The sequence below is a fragment of the Schistocerca nitens genome, chromosome 2 (genome assembly GCF_023898315.1).
Source record: "Schistocerca nitens isolate TAMUIC-IGC-003100 chromosome 2, iqSchNite1.1, whole genome shotgun sequence".
Lineage (NCBI taxonomy): Eukaryota > Metazoa > Arthropoda > Insecta > Orthoptera > Acrididae > Schistocerca > Schistocerca nitens.
This window is the reverse complement of record NC_064615.1, coordinates 185,744,027-185,766,567: the sequence shown is the minus strand read 5'-3', so window position 1 is coordinate 185,766,567 and position 22,541 is coordinate 185,744,027. Positions and strand designations below refer to the sequence as shown.

The following is a 22,541-nucleotide window of genomic DNA, read 5'->3' as shown; positions in this document are numbered from 1 at the left end:
GACTGAAGACCACAACAACAACAACATTTCATTCTCTCGATGAATGTATTTGATTCTGTACTAGCGTAGTTTCCATATTAGTATTCGTCCCTCGACAGGTATCCATAAAGTTAAATTATCATCTCAACAATAGGGTTACATAATTACTTTTTGTCTGCAGTCATGGTACACAATGAAATTCCCGCGCCGCGGTACCATAGCACTCCACCAGAGGAGCGAAAGGAAACTGGCAATACGTTTTCTGATTTGAAAGGGAAAAGTACTGAAGAACCCATGCAGAGGTGTGGAAGGTCAAGAATGCGCCATCAAGAGACACATTGGTTAAGGGGTGCAGACGGTGCAAGTGTGGTCAAACGAATCTCATTTGTAAAAACGAAGTGGCAAGTCAACTCGCTGTGAAGATTCGAAAAAAGCAAGATAAATGGAGGCCCTTCTGCTTTAAGACCGGCGTATCACATTCGAAGCGATAGTGGGAAAAATGAAAATCAGTCGTGGCTAAGTTTTCTACATCTTGCAGTACAATTGGAACGTGAGAAAAGTCGCCGGCACACACCGTGTTCCGCGACTCTCACACCCACTGAAAAAAAAAAATCGCCGAACTGAGGTAGCAGCGGAAATGTCGCAGCAGTGTCTTTGGTTGTCTAATCCCCATGGACGAGTGGTGATTGTGTCACAGTGATCCGTAGGCAAAGGAGCAAACCAAACAATGGAAACATACGGATTCACTACTTCTAGTAGAGACGAGGTGTTGCTGATTGCCGGCCGATGTGGCCGAGCAGCTTTAGGTGCCTCAGTCTGGAACCGCGCGACCGCTACGGTCGCAGGTTCGAATCCTGCCTCGGACATGGATGTGTGTGATGTCATTAGGTTAGTTAGTTTTAAGTAGTTCTAAGTTCTAGGGGACTGATGGCCTCAGATGTTAAGTCTCATAGTGCTCAGAGACATTTGAACCATTTTTTTTTGTTGCTGTTTTTTTTTCTTTTTTTTGGAAGGGGGGTGGGGAAATCAGTTACCTGATTATGCTCGTAAGAGGCAAACTGTCACTGGAGCATACTACCGAAATTTCTTAACGAGGTTACGGGAGGCTGTCAAGGCGAAGTGTCACGGGAAGCTCTCCTAGAGAGTAGTTTTGTTCCACGATAACACCCCATCCATTTCTAAACAGGTGAAGTCACATACGCTGCTACTTTGAGCTACCAAGTATTACTTCACCCCTTAGTGTTCTCCTAACATGGAACCCAGTGACTTCTTTCTCTTTCCACGGGTGAAGAAACCGTTTCTACACAGCACAACAAAATTAAAGGGTCACTTCTTCGAAACCCAGAAATTATCTCTTATTCCAACGTATAAGTTTGAACTTTGGCTCAAAGATGCCTACAACTTTATTCTGTAATGGTGTAAAGGCGTTGGCTCCCTGAAACGTTACTCTCGGGCTGGGCGAAGCTTCAAACAGCAAGGTGTTGACACATGCGAAAAAAGAGGCCACAGCTCAGAGGTTCATGTGAACTGCAAGGTGGGTTAATAATGTCACATTGGCACCAAGTTTCACAACAATTATACCTATAGACGTTTCGCACCATGGGAAGGCCATCAGCCATTCTTTCCAACATTTCATCCCCTTTTTTTTTACACTTCAGCGTTGGAGGTCAGAATCGCGACGACCAGCGTTGAAATTACGCGTGTTTCTTATGGGTGGCCGAGGAAAGAATTTCAGACACACTGCCGCTCAGATTCGAGGTGAAAACGTCTCAGGGTGTGGCATAAAGGGCGTCAATGAAACGACCTCCTCGCTTGGGGAGTTCTTTCCCATACATTTCGTGGTCGAAAACGACAGCTTACAGTGCGACGAGCAACAGGACGACTTTATTCACAACTTTCGACACTGCTGCCATCCCCTGGATGTTCCAGCTCTAACCTGAGGACATAGTGAGGCTGCAACCCCATTGAACGTGATCTCACCGCTGTCGAGTCTACCGCGACCGCAGGTTTTGCTCTTCTGGACAGCTAGGAATCTCTAGGGACTGTTTAAAACCATTCGACGAAAGCTGAACTTGATCCTAAACAGCAAAGTGTGCTTTTGCTTCTTCATCCCTCCTTCTCCGCACCCTCCCATCTCATGATCATGGGGGGGGGGGGGGGGGGGCGGCGGGTGCAACATTAAAATATGCGTGAATAAAACGGCAAAGGGTCCCTCTACGACCTTGCAGTTCGGCAACACCCTCGAGGCCAACCACGCGCCTTAGACGAGCATGTTACAAACATACCTGTCAGAAACTTCGACCCACACATTCAGTCTAGTGGATGTTCTAGTGCCTGAGGGCCAGGCAACCCCTTAGGCACCTGAGGGCTGTATCGACACCTCGGTGTTCGAAGGGTCGCCGAGCCTGAGGGTGACTTCGCAGGGCGCCACAATTTTGCACCATTACAGAGGAAGGCTCTAGGCATCTTTGAGCCAAATTTGAAACTTAGGCGTCGGATGGGAGACAATCATGGCGCTTTGATGAAGTGATCCTTTAATTTTGTTGTGCACAGTAGAATGTCGACGAGGTGACTTTTGTGATACAGACTTCTACAACCGAAGTGCACACCAAGTCGTTCATTGTTGGGAGAAATGAATCGTTGTGAAATGGAGAAGGATAAGCAGCATCGCATGTTTCACGCTCACAGTCTGGTTTTTTTTGGAGATTACGCTTACACCTTTATGACTAGCCCTCATAAATTGAGTGCAGTCACGTTAGTTTAGAAGCTTTGTCAAATGGTATGTACATAACTCATGAATTGTCGACGAGTTATTAGACGACTTAGCGTTGAAAATTAGAGGGAAAATGAGGCGGAAATAATGTTTCTCTCAGAATGGATAGAAAATCTGGATGTGATTGGCTTATAAAATAGAAAAAACTATATAATCCTTATTACCGGGAACACTAAACGAAACAGCTGTTTCCAAGTGCGGTGATTCCAGCAAAGTGGGAGAAGCATTTTACTCATTTTGTATCGATGAAAAACTTTTGAAATAATTCCTTAGCCATAACACAGACTCATTAACGTTCATTTTCAGATTAAAATCATCAGTAGGACTGTACCGTTACTATTATTTATTTCTTCTAGGCATATAAATATCTTTAGACACTATACCGATCACTAAATGTCTCCTCGAACCTGAGATAAAATTGGGGCATTAACTTTTAATAGATGTATCTTTTTACGTATCGCATTTCATTACTGCGTCCTTCGTTTGAATATGTCCGAGTTTCAATGCATTCCAACTACGGCATCGTGAATCTGCGTTGCTATACTGTTATACACAAAAGTAAGTGTGTGTTTGGCACATAGTGCGCTTTAAACTGGAAAGGAAGTAATAGTTTGGCGAGTAAAGATGGAGACGGCATTTCTACGAACACCAAATTTCGAAGGAATTTGAGCGTATCTCTTTTTAAAATACGAATTGTTCATTGTTATACCTTTTCGTGGTATTTGCCATTTCATTCATAATAGACAGCTTCTTGGCTGCTGATTAGGTGTAAAGCATACTGCGTCACTGAAACCAAGAATTAGGTGACAAAGTATCTGTGTACGACTGTACAAATGCCATTGAGAGTGAACCAGTGTGACAGTATCGGGAAGATTTTTCGCACTGACAGCACCAACTGGGATACTGGCAGCAGTGTGCGAGTATTGTCACACATGTCCAATAGTCTCAGTACAGCCTGCCCGAAAGACTCAGCCACATACGAACACTTTGAAACATCCCTTCTGACCTACAGGTATCGATGACAGTTCCTGCACAGTTGGTTTACTACTTAAATATGTTCTTCGAAGCATACCAGTTACTGAAGCGATCACGTATTTCGGGGGAGCCCCTAGCGTCAGTCGAGTGTCTTTGTCAGATGTACACTCCTCAATATTTCCTCGGAGAGGACAGCGCACCGATACACATCTCTTATTGCGTTAGGTGCTAGTGGTTTTGGATATCAACTTTAGCAGATTTCACTCAAGAAAGGTCACGGACGCCGTCAAATACTTCTATGATGCCTAACAGCTCAGTCAAAATACTTTTACTCCTTTTTTCATAAGATTTAGTAGTACAAATCAACAAAAACTTATTACAAATTCTACGCACTGCGACCATGCAATTATGGTTGTTCTGACTGCAGAATTACGGAGTGTGCTGTTACACGAGATCGTGTAACTTTGGGCACAATACGACTCGTTTTCGTAATTTAAACCTGAAACATTCCATCAAATTTATAAATAAAAATCTCATAATTTCTGTTCCTTTTGCACTTGTTGCTTATAAAAAAAGGTTCAAATGGCTCTGAGACCTATGGGACTTAACTTCTGAGGTCATCAGTCCCCTAGAACTTAAAACTACTTAAACCTAACTAAACTAAGGACATCACACATATCCATGCCCGAGGCAGGATTCGAACCTGCGACCGAAGCGGTCGCGCGGTTCCATGCTGCTTACAGTTTCATGTTAGAAAAAGAAATGGTTACTAATAAACTTGCAAAATCCATGTGCAGTGTTCGCCTTTTCCCCTAACCCGGTCTATAGTGCTGGCCTCTGAAGGTGTTCACATGAGGTACCACCCAGCATCCGTCGTTCCTCGATGGGAGGGTCAGCGGTGACAAGTGGCAAAGCGACAGAAACAGCTTCTCTGCACTGCCTAGGTTCAGCACGCCGCACCATGTCGAGCGTCAAGAACAAAGCGCGATCTTTACCAACGAGTGAAATAAAAGAGAAAAATACAAGATTTACCTGAAACGTCGCAACTTGCCACAGGGAAACGTATGTTACCACATGTGAACAATGATTCACACACGAATTTTCAGCAAATGCGTCGTGGAATGCAAGTAAGTCACGTGTTTGTGTGGCGTATTGGTCTTGATGATATCTAGTATCCATACATCATATAAAAGACTAAGCGAGGCTGATTACCATCTGCCGCTATAATTTGCTGTACATTGCTCCACATGCCTGCTGTCTATTATGCCGCCCATGTCGTCTCCGATTACGCAATATTTGAGTGTTATAGTATTAAAATCGTATGTATCACTCACTCTTGGGCATATGCTAATGTCAACGAAATAGTTGCCGCTAGTCATCAATAATAATTTGGTCTCATTTGGTGTATTTTTATCCAGGACCAGCCCATGCATGCTGCTCCGACGACTAAATGGACTAACGTGCTTCACCTCTTGTGTGACAACATACTATAGTTGGAGTGACGAACGATGGCGATCGAGTTTAGGCTTGTTCTGTGCATCTACGCCACGCATTTTCCGACATTCAGTGGACGTTCAGCATGTTCTGAGCGCTCTGCTGTGTATGCCGTAGCTAATGCGAGCATTAAACGTGACCGTAGCGAGTTGTAAATTTCGATTCCATTTGTTGCGAGTTGTCATCGCTGATTGTGGTGGTAAGTGATGAATTCTGCATAAGCAAGCGAGAGACATAATTTGCAGGATGTACGCTCTTTTGAAGCGGAAAGCACGCGCATGCGCACACCGTTACAGTCGCTTGGAATCGTTAACAAAGCAGTCCGCATCCGTGCCTCGAAATGGGCGAACCGCTTCGTTCGTGGATCGGACTGTAGCACTGGAAGAAGATCTTGTAGTAGTTCGCTGCATTATGCGATTCATGGATGATGGAGCCCCTGCGCAATTTGGATATAAGTCAGGTTTTGGACAAAATCGTCCCATGACAATGGATCAGGTGCCCGAAGTCTAGTGCATCGACCTACTCAGTCTCGTGAACCTTTTTTTCTGGCGACATTAAAAAAGTGTAGTGTACGATATTTCCTTTTAACGACATCTGTTAGCTTGAGAAGTGTGTTCTTATCGCCTGTGCAGCTCTTGAACAGGGATCATCGAATAACTTTACTAGTCCATATTGAAAACCTACCATGCATGTATTGCTGCTTATGGAGGTCGATTTGTGCGTTTCTAATGTCGGACTGATTGAGGCGACCGCTGTACGTTCCGTATACTAAAATGTAACTGACTAATAATGCATTGTGCGTGCGTATGTCTTGTTTTGATAGTGGAGACGGAGTGAGGTTACGTACTTGTATTATCCTGGAGGAGGGTGACTCGAACTCACGTCCAGCCATCCATACTTAATTTTCCCGTAGTTTCACCAAAATGTTCAATGCAGATACCGGAATGGTTTCTTAGGAAAGGATGCGGCTGTCTTCCTCATCCATTCTTCCTACACCCCTCCGTAAAGTCACCGTAGTCGGTTGGACGTTAAACAGTAATATTCTTTCCTGTTCTGATTAAGGCAATTAAGTCCCACCCCGTTTTTTCCTCGCCCTGTCGCTATTGCACAGGTGCAGAAATACTTAGAAAGTTCGGGTTAACTTGCCCTGTCAAATAAGGATAAAATTCTGACATTTCGATGATTTCCAACATCATCGTTGTCAAAGGCTATGTCTGGCTGCCGTAAAACTTGCGAGTCTTACGCTTTTATGTCCAGAGGACGCCATCCGATTGGTTGCATTACATCACGATGACATCAAAGCTGAAGTGGCCCCCTTTGCTCCCAAAGACTAGAAAAATCAGTGTATGCTCCCACTGAAGCAAACTTTGCTGAGAACCTCTAACATATAAGCTGGACAGGCAAGAGCAACTTTTATCCAGAGAGATACTGTCCATAAGTAGGCTAACTGCTGCATCACAGCTGAACAGCTTAATGAACAATAATGCATGTAATGTGAACGATACCTTAACTGGAAATAAACAAAATATTTTAACAGAATGAGATTTTCACTCTGCAGCGGAGTGTGCGCTGATATGAAACTTCCTGGCAGATTAAAACTGTGTGCCCGACCGAGACTCGAACTCGGGATCTTTGCCTTTCGCGGGCAAGTGCTCTACAAACTGAGCTACCAAAGCACGACTCACGCCTGGTCCTCACAGCTTTACTTCTGCCAGTATCTCGTCTCCCACCTTCCAAACTTTACAGAAGCTCTCCTGCGAACCATGCGGAACTAGCACTCCTGAAAGAAAGGATATTGCGGAGACATGGCTTAGCCACAGCCTGGGGGATGTTTCCAGAATGAGATTTTCACTCTGCAGCGGAGTGTGCGCTGATATGAAACTTCTTGGCAGATTAAAACTGTGTGCCCGACCGAGACTCGAACTCGGGACCTTTGCCTTACGCGGGCAAGTGCTCTACCAACTGAGCTACCGAAGCACGAGTGTAAGGTTTGGAAGGTGGGAGACGAGATACTGGCAGAAGTAAAGCTGTGAGGACAAGGCGTGAGTCGTGCTTCGGTAGCTCAGTTGGTAGAGCACTTGCCCGCGAAAGGCAAAGGTCCCGAGTTCGAGTCTCGGTCGGGCACACAGCTTTAATCTGCCAGGAAGTTTCAAAATATTTTAAGTTTTCCCCATAACTGTAAGGGATATTTCGCAAGAAAAAGCATCTGGTCAGTACTTGGAAGGTAGTAAAGATACACGTTTTAAGGGGCAGCTTTTCATTACTCAAAAGCAGAAATTATTGCGTCGAGCGAGCATCTTTATTACGTTCGTGGAGGTACTACAGAGAGGCACGTTTATGAGTACCAGGAGACGCTTTAGAGACAAACTGCTCTTCTTTCTTGAAACGATTTGCGCTTGGAAGTTTAAACAGTCAAGGGAGTACTCGGAAACAAAATTTTTATTTGAATGTGACAAACGATAATTTTTTTTTAGTTAGCCCAGATGACAGCAGGCGGTTATCAAGTGTTCGTACGGTACGCAAAACAAGCTTAAGTTTCAGATACTCATTTTCTATTGAGCCATTTGTCAGGGACAATTGAGGTTCAAATGGTTCAAATGGCTCTGAGCACTATGGGACTCAACTGGGACTAACTAACCTAAGGACATCACACACGCCCATGCCCGAGGCAGGATTCGAACCTGCGACCGTAGCAGCAGCGCGGCTCCGGACTGGAGAGCCTAGAACCGCACGGCCACCGCGGCCGGCGACAATTGAGGGAAATAACAAAAGAATAGTTGTTCCTTATTTGTTTTCCGTGGCGGATAATGTGATTTCAGGGGTGGTTCCTCGATACCATCTAAATAATACGTCACGTTCAAATAATTTGATCTGGAAGCGCACAGAATGTAAATTCCACTTTGCAACGGAGAATGATACGAACCTACCTGATTCGGGAGCCTGTCCGTCGAACTTGTTCTTCAAGGGAATGATCCACTGTTTACATTATCTAAATGTTCTTTTAATGGTTTATGTCAGAAATGAACTGGTTGATGTGCAGGATGTTCTCGATATTGTCACATAACAGGAGTTTACAGGTAGGTCTGTATCTGTCTCATAAGGTCCTGCGTTGATATGTTCCATTACTTTTTTCCTAACGAAAACAATAGTTGAATTTTCATTACCTGTTCTTGTAATACATCAAACAGTTTTTCTGTACACTTAGGTTGTCTTTGACAATCTGTCCAGCTGTATCCATTTGAGTATTTTTTCTAGGCGGTTTGCCATCGCACTAGTTCTTGTCTATTCTCTTAGAATTTTTGATGTAGATGAAGAGTTTTTGGGGTACGATACGTGTGTTTTAAATTCATTACCCGTTCTCCATAAACTATACTTCAGATTTTCTTTTTATGAGTGTTCCTTTTCTGATGTTTTGTCGTAGTCCACATTTAACTGGATTTCAGAGGCTTTCAACTCAATTCAGTCATCCAGTTTGTGGAATTCGACGGCTTGGATAACTCTTGTTTGTTACATTAAAGCTTTGTCCAGACAAAGTTTTACCACTGATATCACAGTCGTCGCCCGCTAGTCGTGGAGTACCGGTCCTCTTGGAAGTCTTGCGACTGATGAAGAATGGTTGACCAGGGGATCGCAAGACTTGAATATCTGGACGTTCAGGTCTATTGGTACTGCTGAAACAAGTTGCCCACACTCAGTGGCGTTCTCTTCCTCCAAGGAGGTAACGGCCGCGCCATAGCGGTCAATTCACAAGCTGTCCAACGCCGCGTCTTGGCATTACTTCACGAAGACCCTTGGGATATGGTCCTCAACGAACGGTTGGCCTGCAAACATGTCTTCTGGAGGGGCAAGGACAAAGATATAGAACGCGTGGTTGCAGTGTGCATTACATGTCATAGGAAACAGACAGCACCTACCCGTCGATATTTTTCTTGGCCTGCTGGGGCATCCCTGTGGACCGCATCCATCTAAACTTCGCAGGCCTTTTCTGGTTTACCCTTTGTTGGTCGTGATTGATGCTGGCAGGAGTTTTCCATAAATTTCAAGGATGTATAATTAAAAACCATCCAGGATTTATCTCTCGTCTCCTCAACTGAAGGACGGCACATTGCTCTCAGTTTCGCTGTTTTTGTATGGGGAGCGGCATAGCTTTGGTACTTACAGCGCCATTCCACCCTGCTTCCAACATACTGGGGACGATGTTCATCCACTCTTTTAATACTCAGTTGGTGGAGCTGCATCGACTTCGTGATCTCGACGGATCGCTCTATTTATTTCTTGCCTCCTACTTCTCCTTTCCACATGACAGATGCAGCCATGCTGAAAAATTCCATGGTTAGCCACAGTGATCACAATTGTCTACCATCCATCCCGTCACTCTTTTGGCTCCCACCTATAGTTCACACAGTCACTGCTATACCCTTCAGGATACAGTCTGGGCACTAATGTTTTCCAATGGTCGCCAACAGAGGGTGATGGCTCACGTCACACACCTTTTGAGCAGATCAGTGAACAAAGTCTGCTGTGTGATGGCTCCTCCTGCAAAAATCACGGCAACCAGGTGCTTGTCGCCGGGCATCGGTTGTCCAGGCAGACGAATTCTCACATTTTTTGTTCCAGATTGAATTTTCTCATTTTGAGAAGACTGAAGGAGCGATCTGTTTAACTTTCTAAAAACATTCAAAAGCCAAGATCACATAAATATTTATTTATTTAAAAAGCCGATTTCGACAGACTTTGCTGTCCCCCAGATCTTAAAAAATCTTTTTGTAATAAAATGTGCTCATTTTAAGTTGGACCTCACGCCAAGTTATCCTGTAGATAAAAAGCAGCACAATATAAAAGGCTATGACAAACCTTTTATAATGAGCTCCTCTTTTATCTACATAACAACTTGGCATGAGCCCAACTTAAAATGAAAACGATTCATCACAAAAAGATTTTTTAAGGCCTGAAGATGACAAAAAAGTCTACGAAAAGAAATATTCATGTGATCTTGGTTTTTGAATATTTTTAGCATTTTTCTGTTCTAGAGTTGATCGCCTCAGCACGCAGGGTTGTCAACTGTGACCGCCGGCTACCTCAGCTACAGATACGCAGACCATAGCATTCGGTGGCACCAATCTTCCGGTGGACCAGACGCCCACTCCCATGAATATCAACAGCAGCCATTCAGGTTCTCTGCCTCCTCGGGACACGTCAGCGGCGCCACCGCCTTCTGGGACACTGAGATGTGTTACCATCTCTCTTTCGAGGTGGAACGGATGCTACGTCGGGTCTCATAGTCCTCCAGCAGAACACGCCTGCATTATAGGTAGCCCATGCCAAAAGTCGTAGGGGCTATATCGGCGTAAACCCCTACTGTAGTTCCGAGTACGTGCCTCGCCGAAAGACGGCAGCAGCATCGCTGCAAGAGTACGCAGTCAGCGTGGACCTACTCGCTTACGTAGGATCACGTGCTCGAAAATAGGTCTCAGCGTATCCTGGCGAGTACTGGGTATTTAGGCTGGTGCTGGCTATGGCTAAACAGTTCTCCATAGGCGATCTCTCTGGGCTTGACGCCGACCACTGCCGCGATTGCCCAGTCAGAAGCTCTCCTGCAATCCTCTTGCGATCCGTCATCTGACGCCAGTCTACCTGGTTGGGATGTTTGCCTCCGGCACTGTGTGGAGCTTCCAGCAGTCGTCCTCAAGCTGAGACTTGCCTCTACGTTGCGGACCTCTGGAACTTCGGTATTTTGGTTCGACGCACTGTTCATGTAATTAGAGAATCACTTCCTCGTGAGCTAGAACTCTGACCCTTACAAGGGAAACTCCCCATCGCACTCCCCTCAGATTTAGTGGTAAGATGACCCAGTGGATAGTCCATCAAAAAATGAATACAGATCAAGAATGAAAACGGGAAGAAGGTTTACTGAACCGTGAAAAAAAAGCAAGATAAAAACAGGGAACGGTCTTAGCTTAACAAGTGCAACATTGAGCAGAGTGGAGGAGCTGCGGTGTCGTGGGTAAGTGGTCATGATGTTAGACTGCAAAGTGGACGGGCTTGTTCAAAACTCCCTCGTGCCATTAATTTTTGTGTATGGAGATTGTAACTGTTCTCGAAAGAACAGATAACACTGATGACCATGCAGTTTCTCTAGAATAAATGATGATTAATTGAAACCCTCAGCTGCCATGTAAGCAGGAGATCCCGGGTTCGAGTCCCAGTCGGGGCACACATTTTCAGCTGTCCCCATCGAGCTGTATCTACAACACCTGTCGGCAGCTGAGGGTTTCAATTAATTATCGTCCATTAATTATTTTTCCCTCAACATTATGAACTGTACGTCCGATCACTGAAATGTTTGAGCCCTTTCAGTAGTCTTGGCAGTTGTCATGCTATACATTGGTTATAGAATATAACGTGGGAAGAATGCATCAGCGTTGCAAATAAATGTGATGGATAGCGAGAGCAGGCGAGATACCATATAAACGTCTCACAGAGCCCGCATCTCGTGGTCGTGCGGTAGCGTTCTCGCTTCCCACGCCCGGGTTCCCGGGTTCGATTCCCGGCGGGGTCAGGGATTTTCTCTGCCTCGTGATGGCTGGGTGTTGTGTGCTGTCCTTAGGTTAGTTAGGTTTAAGTAGTTCTAAGTTCTAGGGGACTTATGACCACAGCAGTTGAGTCCCGTAGTGCTCAGAGCCATCGTCTCACAGAAATGAAAACAACAAATATACGGGTGTGAACTGTGCCATAACAACACAGATTGTCTGTGCTCTGTCAAAGCATATGTTTCTAATGTTTTTGAAGTTGCGTTCAGAGGCATTAAAATCATGTGTTTTGGCTGAGCACAGACAAACTGTGTTATTGTGAAACTGTTGCGTTCATTTGTAGCAGCTTACATAACAAACAATTATGTTTTCATCATATCCTTGGGAGTGACCACATTCACATTCATACAAACACCTGAATCGGCCAAAGAGGCATATCTCATTCACTCACCAGGCATACAGATTAGGGGCGTCGATTAGCGATTCCTATCATATGTCCCACATACAGTCACTAATGCCGTGTGTGACACACCAAGCCGGCCGGGGTGCCCAAGCGGTTAAAGGCGCTACAGTCTGGAACCGCGCGACTACTACGGTCGCAGGTTCGAATCCTGCCTCGGACATGGATGTGTGTGATGTCCTTAGGTTAGTTAGGTTTAAGTAGTTCTAAGTTTTAGGGGACTGATGACCTTAGAAGTTAAGTCCCATAATGCTCAGAGCCATTTGACACACCAGACATGTTTTCCAGTGGAAGATTCAAAAGTTTGCATTTCCCATACGAAAGCCACTTCCTTTCGGCTGCTAATAGAGCAGTTGTGCAGAATTAGTTTTCAGTATAGATCCCTTCCTTACACCTCTCTGTTGCGAAAGGGCATTACAACACGACACAAACATTAATTTTAATACAGCAAAAAAAAAAAAAAAAAAGTGGGCACGGGGGAGTTATGCACCCGGCTCTTCCATTTGGTTTTCCGTCACCGCAACCACTTACCTACGCCACCGCAGCTACATTAATGCATTCTATATTGCACTTCTGGTGCTAGGACTGTTCACTGTTTCTATTTTGCTTTTCTTCCACACTTAAGTACACCTTCTAACTATTTTCAAGCTAGATTTGTGTTCAGTTTTTGACGGTGTATCCACTGGGCCTTCTTACTACTAAATCTGAGTGAAGTTTCCCCTTGACGGTATCTATCTCTCAGTTTTCCGGGGCTAACAATGTGCTGGACTTAAATATCTCACTCATTTCAAAGACAGAGACTTAATTGCGACCTACAAGGGTCACACTGAGATGAGTTAAGCTTTTGGAAGCAGTATGAACATCGATTACAACCATTCAAACGGTATCGTTGCTAAGTTACATATTTAATTGAATAACCAAGAGAGATAATTTTCATAAAGTGAGTATTATGACAATTATCACGGTTGAAACTTCCTGGGAGATTAAAACTGTGTGCCGGGCCGAGACTCGAACTCAAGACATTTGCCTTTCGCGGACAAGTGCTCTACCGACTTTTTTGTTTTCATTTTGTTCGTGATTGTTCGTTCTGTTTGTTAGGGGCGGGCGTCCCATGACACTTGTTCAGAATCATCGTCGTTCCAGTAACTCAGTTTTTTATTACAGAGGGCGGCTAACCCTCTGACCGAACACGCTGCCGGCGTCGACTGAGCTATCCGAGCAGGACTGACGACCCGTCCCTAGAGACCACGAAAAGGCAAGGGTCCCGAGTTCGAGTCTCGGTGCAGCATACAGTTTTAATCTGCCAGGAAGTTTCATATCAGCGCACACTGCGCTGCGGAGTGAAAATTTCATTCTGCAAACATCCCTCAGACTGTGGCTAAAACATGTCTCCGCAATATCCTTTCTTCCAGGAGTGCTAGTTCTGCAAGTTTCGGAGCAGAGCTTCTGTGAAGTTTGGAAGGTAGGAAACGACGTTCTGACGAAATTACAACTGTGAGGAGAGACAGTGAGTCGTGCTTGGGTAGCACAGAAGGTAGAGCACTTGCCCGCGAAAGGCCAAGGTTCCGTGTTCGAGTCTCGGTGCAGCACGCAGTTGTAATCTGCCAGGAAGTTTAATATCAGTGCACACTCCACTGCAGAGTGAAAATTTCTATCCGAAAGTATCATGGTCATTAAAAGAGGCAATTAAAATTTATTGACAGGTTAACTCACACCCTGCAAACCGGTGAGCAATCCAGGTGATCTAAGATCCTCATAAAAACCCGAATGATTATCTTGATTTTATGCTACTGCCTTGCACTATACCAGTCTAAACAAACCGTAGTTGAATAAAAAATATCTGCGAAACGGAGACTGATGTCTTATACTGTAGGGAAATTTAGAATGTACACAAAACAAAAAGTTTTGCATCACCCCTGTTCCGAGAGTTCCGGAACCTGTACAGAAAATTGGAATAGAGATCAACATAAACATCATTTCCCCCCTCTTTATTGCTCATGAAATCCACACATTGCATGTTGTACCACCATACAGCGAGACCTTCAGTGGTGGTGGTCCAGATTGCTGTCCACACTTGTACCTCTAATACCCAGCAGCACGTCCTCTTGCATTGATGCACGCCTGTATTCGTCGTGGCATACTATCCACAAGTTCATCAAGGCACTGTTGGTCCAGATTGTCCCACTCCTCAACGGCGATTCGGCGCAGATCCCTCAGAATGGTTGGTGGGTCACGTCGCCCATAAACAGCCCTTTTCAATCTGTCCCAGGCTCGTTCAATAGGGTTCACTTCTGGAGAACATGCTGGCCACTCTAGACGAGTGGTGTCGTTATGCTGAAGGAAGTCATTCACAAGATGTGCAAAATGGGGGCGCAAATTGTCGTCCATGAAGACGAATGCCTCGCCAATATGCTGCCGATATGGTTGCACTATCGGTCGGAGGATGGCATTCACCTTCCATGACCACCATCGGCGTACGTCGGCCCCACGTAACGCCACCCCAAAACAGCAGGGAACCTCCACATTGCTGCACTCGCTGGACAGTGTGTCTAAGGCGTTCAGCCTGATCGGGTTGCCTCCAAACATGTCTCCGACGATTGTCTGGTTGAAGGCATATGCGACACTCATCGGTGATGAGAACGTGATGCCAATCCTGAGCGGTCCATTCGGCATGTTGTTGGGGTCATCTGTACCGCGCTGCATGGTATCGTGCTTGCAAAGATGGACCTCGCCATGGAAGTCGGGACTGAAGTTACGCACAATGCAGCCAATTGTGCACAGATTGAGTCGTAACACGACGTCCTGTGGCTGCACGGAAAGCAATATTCAACAAGGTGGCGTTGCTGTCAGGTTTCCTCCGAGCCATAATCCATAGGTAGCGGTCATCCACTTCAGTAGTAGCCCTTGGGCGGCTTGAGCGAGGCATGTCATCGACAGTTCCTGTCTCTCTGTATATCCTCCATGTCCGAGCAACATCTCTTTGGTTAACTCCGAAATGCCTGCACACTTCCCTTGTTGAGAGCCCTTCCTGGCAAAAGTAACAATGCGGACGCGATCGAACCGGTATTGACCGTCTAGGCATGGTTGTACTACAGACAACACGAGACGTGTAACTCCTTCCTGGTGGAATGACTGGAACTGATCGGCTGTAGGACCCCCTTCCATCTAATAGGCTCTGCTCATGCATGTTTGTTTACATCTTCGGGCAGGTTTAGTGAGATCTCTGAACAGTCAGAGGGACTGTGTCTGTGATACAATATCCACAGTCAACGTCTGTCTTCAGGAGTTCTGGGAATCAGGGTGATGCAAAACTTTTTTTGATGTGTGTATATAGTGATTCCAAACAATTGCAACTATGTAACACGTAGCGATACCCACAGAAGAATGATATACAATGTAAAAGAAAGTTCAGAATTTCGATCGCTGTGCAAGTACAGAGAATCTGAAGCCACCTCGTTCGCGGTGATAATGTGTCATAAGAGAAAATGGGTGATCCCGTTCAGAAAGATTTCTTAATGTAAGAATAAAAAAATTTTCGTTCTGTCACGACAGTGCAGAGAAGATTTCGTTGACGATACAATCAAGCACCTCTAAATGCCACAAACATTGGAAGATGGCATCGGCTGTTCGAAAAAGTAGGACGTTAGTGCAAAGGAAAAAGTTACGGCCGGCTGCATGTATCAGCGCAAAACGTAGAAATAATTATTCTTTCGTTTATTGTTCCTCTAAAATCGACATTTTAATGCAGTAAGTGGCTGCAAATGCCACAGACAACGATCTAAAATCGCTACAGTATGGAACCGTGAGACCGCTACGGTCGCAGGTTCGAATCCTGCCTCGGGCATGGATGTGTGTGATGTCCTTAGGTTAGTTAGGTTTAACTAGTTCTAAGTTCTAGGGGACTAATGACCTCAGAAGTTGAGTCCCATAGTGCTCAGAGCCATTTGAACCATTTTTTTTGTAATCGTAGGTAATTCAAAGTTTACAGCAAGACTACGTTAAATGTACGTATTATGGTACGGTACTGTGGGCTATGGAGAATGAAACATTTGTTGCACGTCTCATTTCTAGCGATGAGGCAATCTTTCAAATAAGTGGCAAGGTTAACCGGCACAACATTCGAATACTGGCACAGAAAATCCTTCTTGACAAGGGAACCTCCCCATCCACTCCCCTCAGATTTAGTTATAAGTTGGCACAGTGGATAGACCTTGAAAAACTGAACACAGATCAATGGAAAAACAGGAAGAAGTTGTGTGGAACTATGAAAAAATATGCAAAATTTACAAACCGAGTAGTCCGTGCGGGATATAGGAACATCAAGGATATATTAAGCTCGGGAACGCCGTGGTCCTGTGGTTAGCGTGAGCAACTGCGGAACGAGAGGGCCTTGGTTCAAGTCTTCCCTGGAGTTAAAATTTTAATTTTTTATTTTCAGACAATTATCAAAGTTCGGGCACTCACACAAAATCAACATGTTGAGATTTGCTTGGACATATGCAGGATTTGACGGTCTACACACGGAAAAATTTGAAAACGTTAAAAACATGTGTTTTGACAGAGCACAGGGAAAACTGTGCGACTGTGAAACTGTTGCATTCATTTGTTGCAGTATATGTGCCAAACTCTTATGTTTTTATCACTTTTTTGGGAGTGATTACCACATCCACAAGAAAACCCGAATCGGGCAAGGTAGAAGAATCGTTTTACCCATTCGCCAATTGCACAAGTTAGGTGGGTCGACAACATATTCCTGTCATGTGACGCACATGCCGTCAGCAGTGTCGTATAGAATATATCAGACGTGTTTTCCTGTGGAATAATCGGTTGACCTATGACCTTGCGATGAAATGTTTTCGGTTTCCATTGAAGAGGCACGTCCTTTCGTCTACTAATCGCACGGTTTTGCGGTGTGGTCGCAAAACACAACCACTAAACTTATTACAGTGAACAGAGTCGTCAATGAACGGACAGATCATAACTTTGCGAAAAGAAAGAAAGTAAAAATTTCACTTGAGGGAAGACTTGAACCGAGGACCTCTCGTTCCACAGCTGCTCACGCTAACCACGGGGCCACGTCGTTATTAAGCTGACACTCTCCTTGATGTTGGCTATCTTGCGTATGGACTACTCAGTTTGTATATTTTGCTTATTTTTTTCATAGTTCCACACAACTTCTTCCTGCTTTCTCGATTGATCTGTGTTCAGTTTTTCAAGGCCTATCCACTGTGCCTACTTATAACTAAATCTGAGGGGGGTGTGATGGGGAGGTTCCCTTGTGAGTAATCTCAACATCAGTATAACTCACTGAAAGTTAATATGTTCAGTGCAATGCCAGCACAAGAATTGTGTGGTCATTTTTTTCTTCACTAAGCTAGGTGTTTCAACATACATTTATCTGGACATGCTTGAGCAATGGCGGATGTCACAGCCTGATAGGGATTATACAGGGCCCGCATCTCGTGGTCGTGCGGTAGCGTTCTCGCTTCCCACGCCCGGGTTCGATTCCCGGCGGGGTCAGGGATTTTCTCTGCCTCGTGATGGCTGGGTGTTGTGTGCTGTCCTTAGGTTAGTTAGGTTTAAGTAGTTCTCAGTTCTAGGGGATTTATGACCACAGAAGTTGAGTCCCATAGTGCTCAGAGTCATTTGAACCATTTTTGATTATACAGGGTGCGTCAAAGAAATGCTTACACACTTTGAACTGTCATAGACAATTTATTTCCCGTTCTACAAGGTTAAATATCTGTGAGAAAGTAATGTTATGTTTCTTCAACAGGTGGTAGCAGTGGCAAAGAAGTAACTGCAACATGGCGGACGTGCGTTTGAGCTTTGAAGCGCGGAAGCAGATAATTAAGTGGTACTGGAAGTTTGAGAATGTAGCTGCGGTTCGAAGACAGTGGAGAAGTGAGTATGGTACAGAACCACCTTCAAGGTTAACAATTACATGTCTACGAGACAAAATCGAAATTCATGGAACAGAGTGTGATGTGCATAAAGGTCGGTCAGGGCGACCTGGTACAGCTACAAGTGATGACTCCACAACTGCGGTCTTGGAACTGTTTCAGCGTTCGCTTCAAAAAACGTACCTAACAATGCTTGCTGAATCCATATTCCCTGCCATTTGTGCATTATACGGTAATGATGAGTTTTATTTCTAGCAAGATGGCGCCCCGCCGCACTATCATAGGGACTTACTAGCATACCTGGATCACAATGTGCCAGGCCAGTGGTTGGGACGCAGGGGACCAATCGAGTTTCCTGCACGCTCTCCAGACCTCACGCCGATGGATTTCTTCTTATGGGGCACAGTAAAAGATGAGGTGTACAAACGTAAACCACGTAACCTGGACACACTTTGGAATTAGATTCAGGCGGTGTGCGCAGAAATCTCATTGGAAACTTTGGTACGATGTGCGGAATCAGTGGTGACTCGTACTCAGAAATGTATTGATGCTGAAGGCCACCAGTTTGAAGATTAATCACATTTGCAAAGTAAATCTATTTTTCCAATTGGACTTTAAGACTTCCATTTCCAGAAATTTAACCTTGTAGAACGGGAAAAAATTTTCTATGACACTTCAAAGTGTGTATACATTTTTTTGACGCACCCTGTATTTTTCGGCAAGATGAGGCACCCCCACGTTGAGGTGTGGAGGTTCACCCATTTCTAAATTAACTTACGCCAAACCGCTGAATCGATCGCACTGGATATGACGACGTTCTGTTGCACTCTTGCCCATCTATATATCCCGACCTGACACTCATGGAAAGACATTTGCGGTGACTCTGCACATGATTCAGAGTGTATGGCGTGGAATGGATTACCACTGAGCTGTAGTTTGTGTGACCAAAGGGAATTATCTATAAATTATATAAAAACTTTCTGTAACGTTCTCTGTAATTATTATTAGACATTAAATAGTTACAGCCCTTTGTATTCGCTGTACTCATTTCGAATTGTCCTGCATTTCAGATACGTAGACAATGGCACGGAATTGATGACGGGAAGACTGCGGGGCGCTACTGTTAGTACAAAGAACAGAGCGGTCACACCTGATGTCAGCAGGGCGGGGACAATGGCTGCTGATTGGAGGGAGGCGGAATGAGCAGCGCTCCCGCACTCGCAAATTGCTGCACCCGTGGGTCGAAACTGCACGGGCAAGACGCTCCTGCAATTCGCTTCTCCCTGAAGGAGCGCACGCCCACTGTCTCGACTGACTGACGAACCGTTCCAGTACAACTTGTATGTCTTTTTTTTTCAGCAGCTGTGAATGAGAAATGTGTATAAACCGCTTCATTTAACCGATTTTCAGTTTTGATAGTCAATGTGAATTTTCAGGCCTAGTGTATTGTACTAACCGTTCTTCTGTTGCTACACTTTTACGAACTTTTGAAATAATTTAATGTTAGTTAAATACGAGGGTCACTCCAAAAGATATGCACACTTTTTTTTTTAAATCCATCTTTTATTCCACATGTTTGAAAGTTTTACAGTCTGTAGATACATCCTTTAGGAACAATATTTTCATTTCTCCACATAATTTCCATCCCTCTCAACTGTCTTACGCCATCTTGGAACCAGCGCCTGTATACCCGCACGGTACAATTCTGGAGCAACCTGTTGGAGCCACTGTTTGGCAGCGTGCACAAGGGAGTCATCATCGCCGGCCGCGATGGTCTAGCGGTTCTAGGCGCTCAGTCAGGAACCGAGCGACTGCTACGGTCGCAGGTTCGAATCCTGCCTCGGGCATGGATGTGTGTGATGTCCTTAGTTTAGTTAGGTTTAAGTAGTTCTAAGTTCTAGGGGACTTATGACCACAGATGTTGAGTCTCATAGTGCTCAGAGCCATTTGAGCCAAGGGAGTCATCATCTTCAAACCTTGTTCCACGAAGAGAGTCTTTCAGTTTCCCAAAGAGATGATAGTCACATGGAGCCAGGTCAGGACTGTAAGGCGTGTGTTTCAGTGTTGTCCATCCGAGTTTTGTGATCGCTTCCATGGTTTTTTGACTGACGTGTGGCCGTGCATTGTCCTGCAACAGCAAAACATCCTGCTTTTGCCGATGTGGTCGAACACGACTCAGTCGAGCTTGAAGTTTCTTCATTGTCGTCACATATGCATGAGAATTTATGGTGGTTCCACTTGGCGTGATGTCCACGAGCAAGAGTCCTTGGGAATCGAAAAACACCGTAGCCATAACTTTTCCAGCAGAAGCTGTTGTTTTGAATTTTTTTTCTTGGGTGAATTTGCATGATGCCACTCCATTGATTGCCTCATCGTCTCTGGTGAAAAATGATGGAGCCGTGTTTCATCATCTATCACAATTCTTCCAAGAAATTCATCTCCACCATTCTCGTACTGTTCCAAAAGTTCTCTACATACCGTTTTCTTGTTTCATTGTGAGCCACTGTCAACATCCTGGGAACCCACCTGGCACAAACCTTTTTTAACGCCAACACTTTCAGTATTCTGCAAACACTTCCTTCCCCTATCCCAACGTAGCGTGACAATTCGTTCACTGTGATGCGTCTGTCAGCAGTCACCAATTCGTTAACTCTCTGCACATTGTCTGGAGTGTGTGCAGTACGAGGCCAGCCGCTGCGAGGACAATTCTCAATATTGCCGTGCCCGCTTTCATCACGTAACCTGCTTGCCCACCGACCAACTGTACTGCGATCGACAGCAGCATCTCCATCCTTTTTCAACCTCTTGTGGATGTTTCCCACTGTCTCGTTTTCACAGCACAGGAATTCTATGACAGCACGTTGCTTCTGACGAACGTCAAGTGTATCAGCCATCTTGAAGACATGCTGTGACGGCGCCACTCACGGTAACAGGTTGAACTAAGTTTGAAAACAAGTGGGAAGGATGTATCTACACACATGCAGAATGAAAACTATATTTTTACAAAAATAGTGTGAATTTCTTTTGGAGTGCCTCTCGTAATATAATAATTATTTAAATAAAAATAAGTTTTTAATATAACACCTTTCTATATTGGACCAAAAACATAAAATAATTTGTCCTAAGTACATAAGATTCGAGGTGAATTATTCATGCATCAATTATTTATTGCACACACCCCACGTTTTTCGTTATAAATCTTATAAGTATTATCATAACTATTAAAAATTCACATTTACCAGTTTTCGGAGTTATCTATGTGGCTGATTAAAATGAAACATGTATCTTTTTGTTTCTCACAAGAAGTCAAATATCAGTTGTCATAGATGTAGCCATAAAAATTCTTTAGTAGTTCTTTAGTAATTATTTATTTCTAAAAAAAACTTTCACCCACTATTTACCCCCTCAGTGGTTGAATTTCCAAAAATGCTGGATCACCAATTTTTTATATTCTTGCTGAGAAACCAAATACCAGCTTTCGAACTTCTAGTTTCAAATTCTTTAATAGCGATCTTCATTCAAAAGGCCTTTCATTCCCTATTTGACCCTCTTATGAACGAAATTTCGGACAACTCCTTCCTGAACGATACCTCCAGTACAAGTTCCACACCCTCTCCAAACTTCAAGTTTCTATCCTCGGCGATGATGAGTCAGTGAATCAGTTTGACCTCATTTCAACCCCTTATTGGTTGAATTTCAAAAACAGTGAAACACTTATTTTTTCATCTCTATCCGAGAAGCCAAACATCAATTTTCAAAGATTTGGCTTTAAAAATGCTTTCACCATGAAATAGTTTCATAAAACGTTCCACCCCCTATTTCACTCCCTCAGGAGTTGAATTTCCAAAAACAGTGACCTGCGTAAAGGAGAGCTCGGCTAAAAGTTACCGAGGTAAGTTGTTCCGATTGAGCCGGCTGGTGTGGCCAAGCGGTTCTAGGCGCTACAGTCTGGACCCGCGCGACCGCTACGGTCGCTGGTTAGAATCCTGCCTCGGGCATGGATGTGTGTGATGTCCTTAGGTTAGTTAGGTTTAAGTAGTTTTAAGTTCTAGGGGACTGATGAACACAGCAGTTGAGTCCCATAGTGCCCAGAGCCATTTGAACCATTTTTTTTGTTCCAATTGAAATAACTCCACGAGGGAAAGAGATATGAATATGAAGTAAACACAGCGTGAAATGAAACGCCACAGCGCACCGACGGCAGGCATTGTAAACAGATCAGTGGTCCCCGGAACAAGTAAATATTTTCGTATTTGGCATTTTTGATCTATTTCACGAATCTTATCGAGTAGCCTTTAGTGTTTCAATGTTTTATTATAAGGATTTATCTACTGTTTTGGTACACAATGCGTAAATTACCTATGTTTCGTAACATAACCGATATCTTGCTTTTATTTCAACATGTGCGATTGGGGCCAGATGTTCCG

General features: G+C 44.4%; 1 protein-coding gene and 1 non-coding gene across 2 annotated transcripts in view; both read right to left on the bottom strand.

Moving 5' to 3' along the window:
- The window catches only part of LOC126234906 (voltage-dependent T-type calcium channel subunit alpha-1G), a 790,867-nt gene that overhangs the window by 149,637 nt on the left and 618,689 nt on the right, over window positions 1-22,541 (bottom strand). The window lies entirely within an intron of this gene.
- Trnat-cgu (transfer RNA threonine (anticodon CGU)) lies at window positions 7,125-7,199 on the bottom strand. The gene has a single exon. It is a non-coding gene; the product is annotated as a tRNA-Thr (tRNA).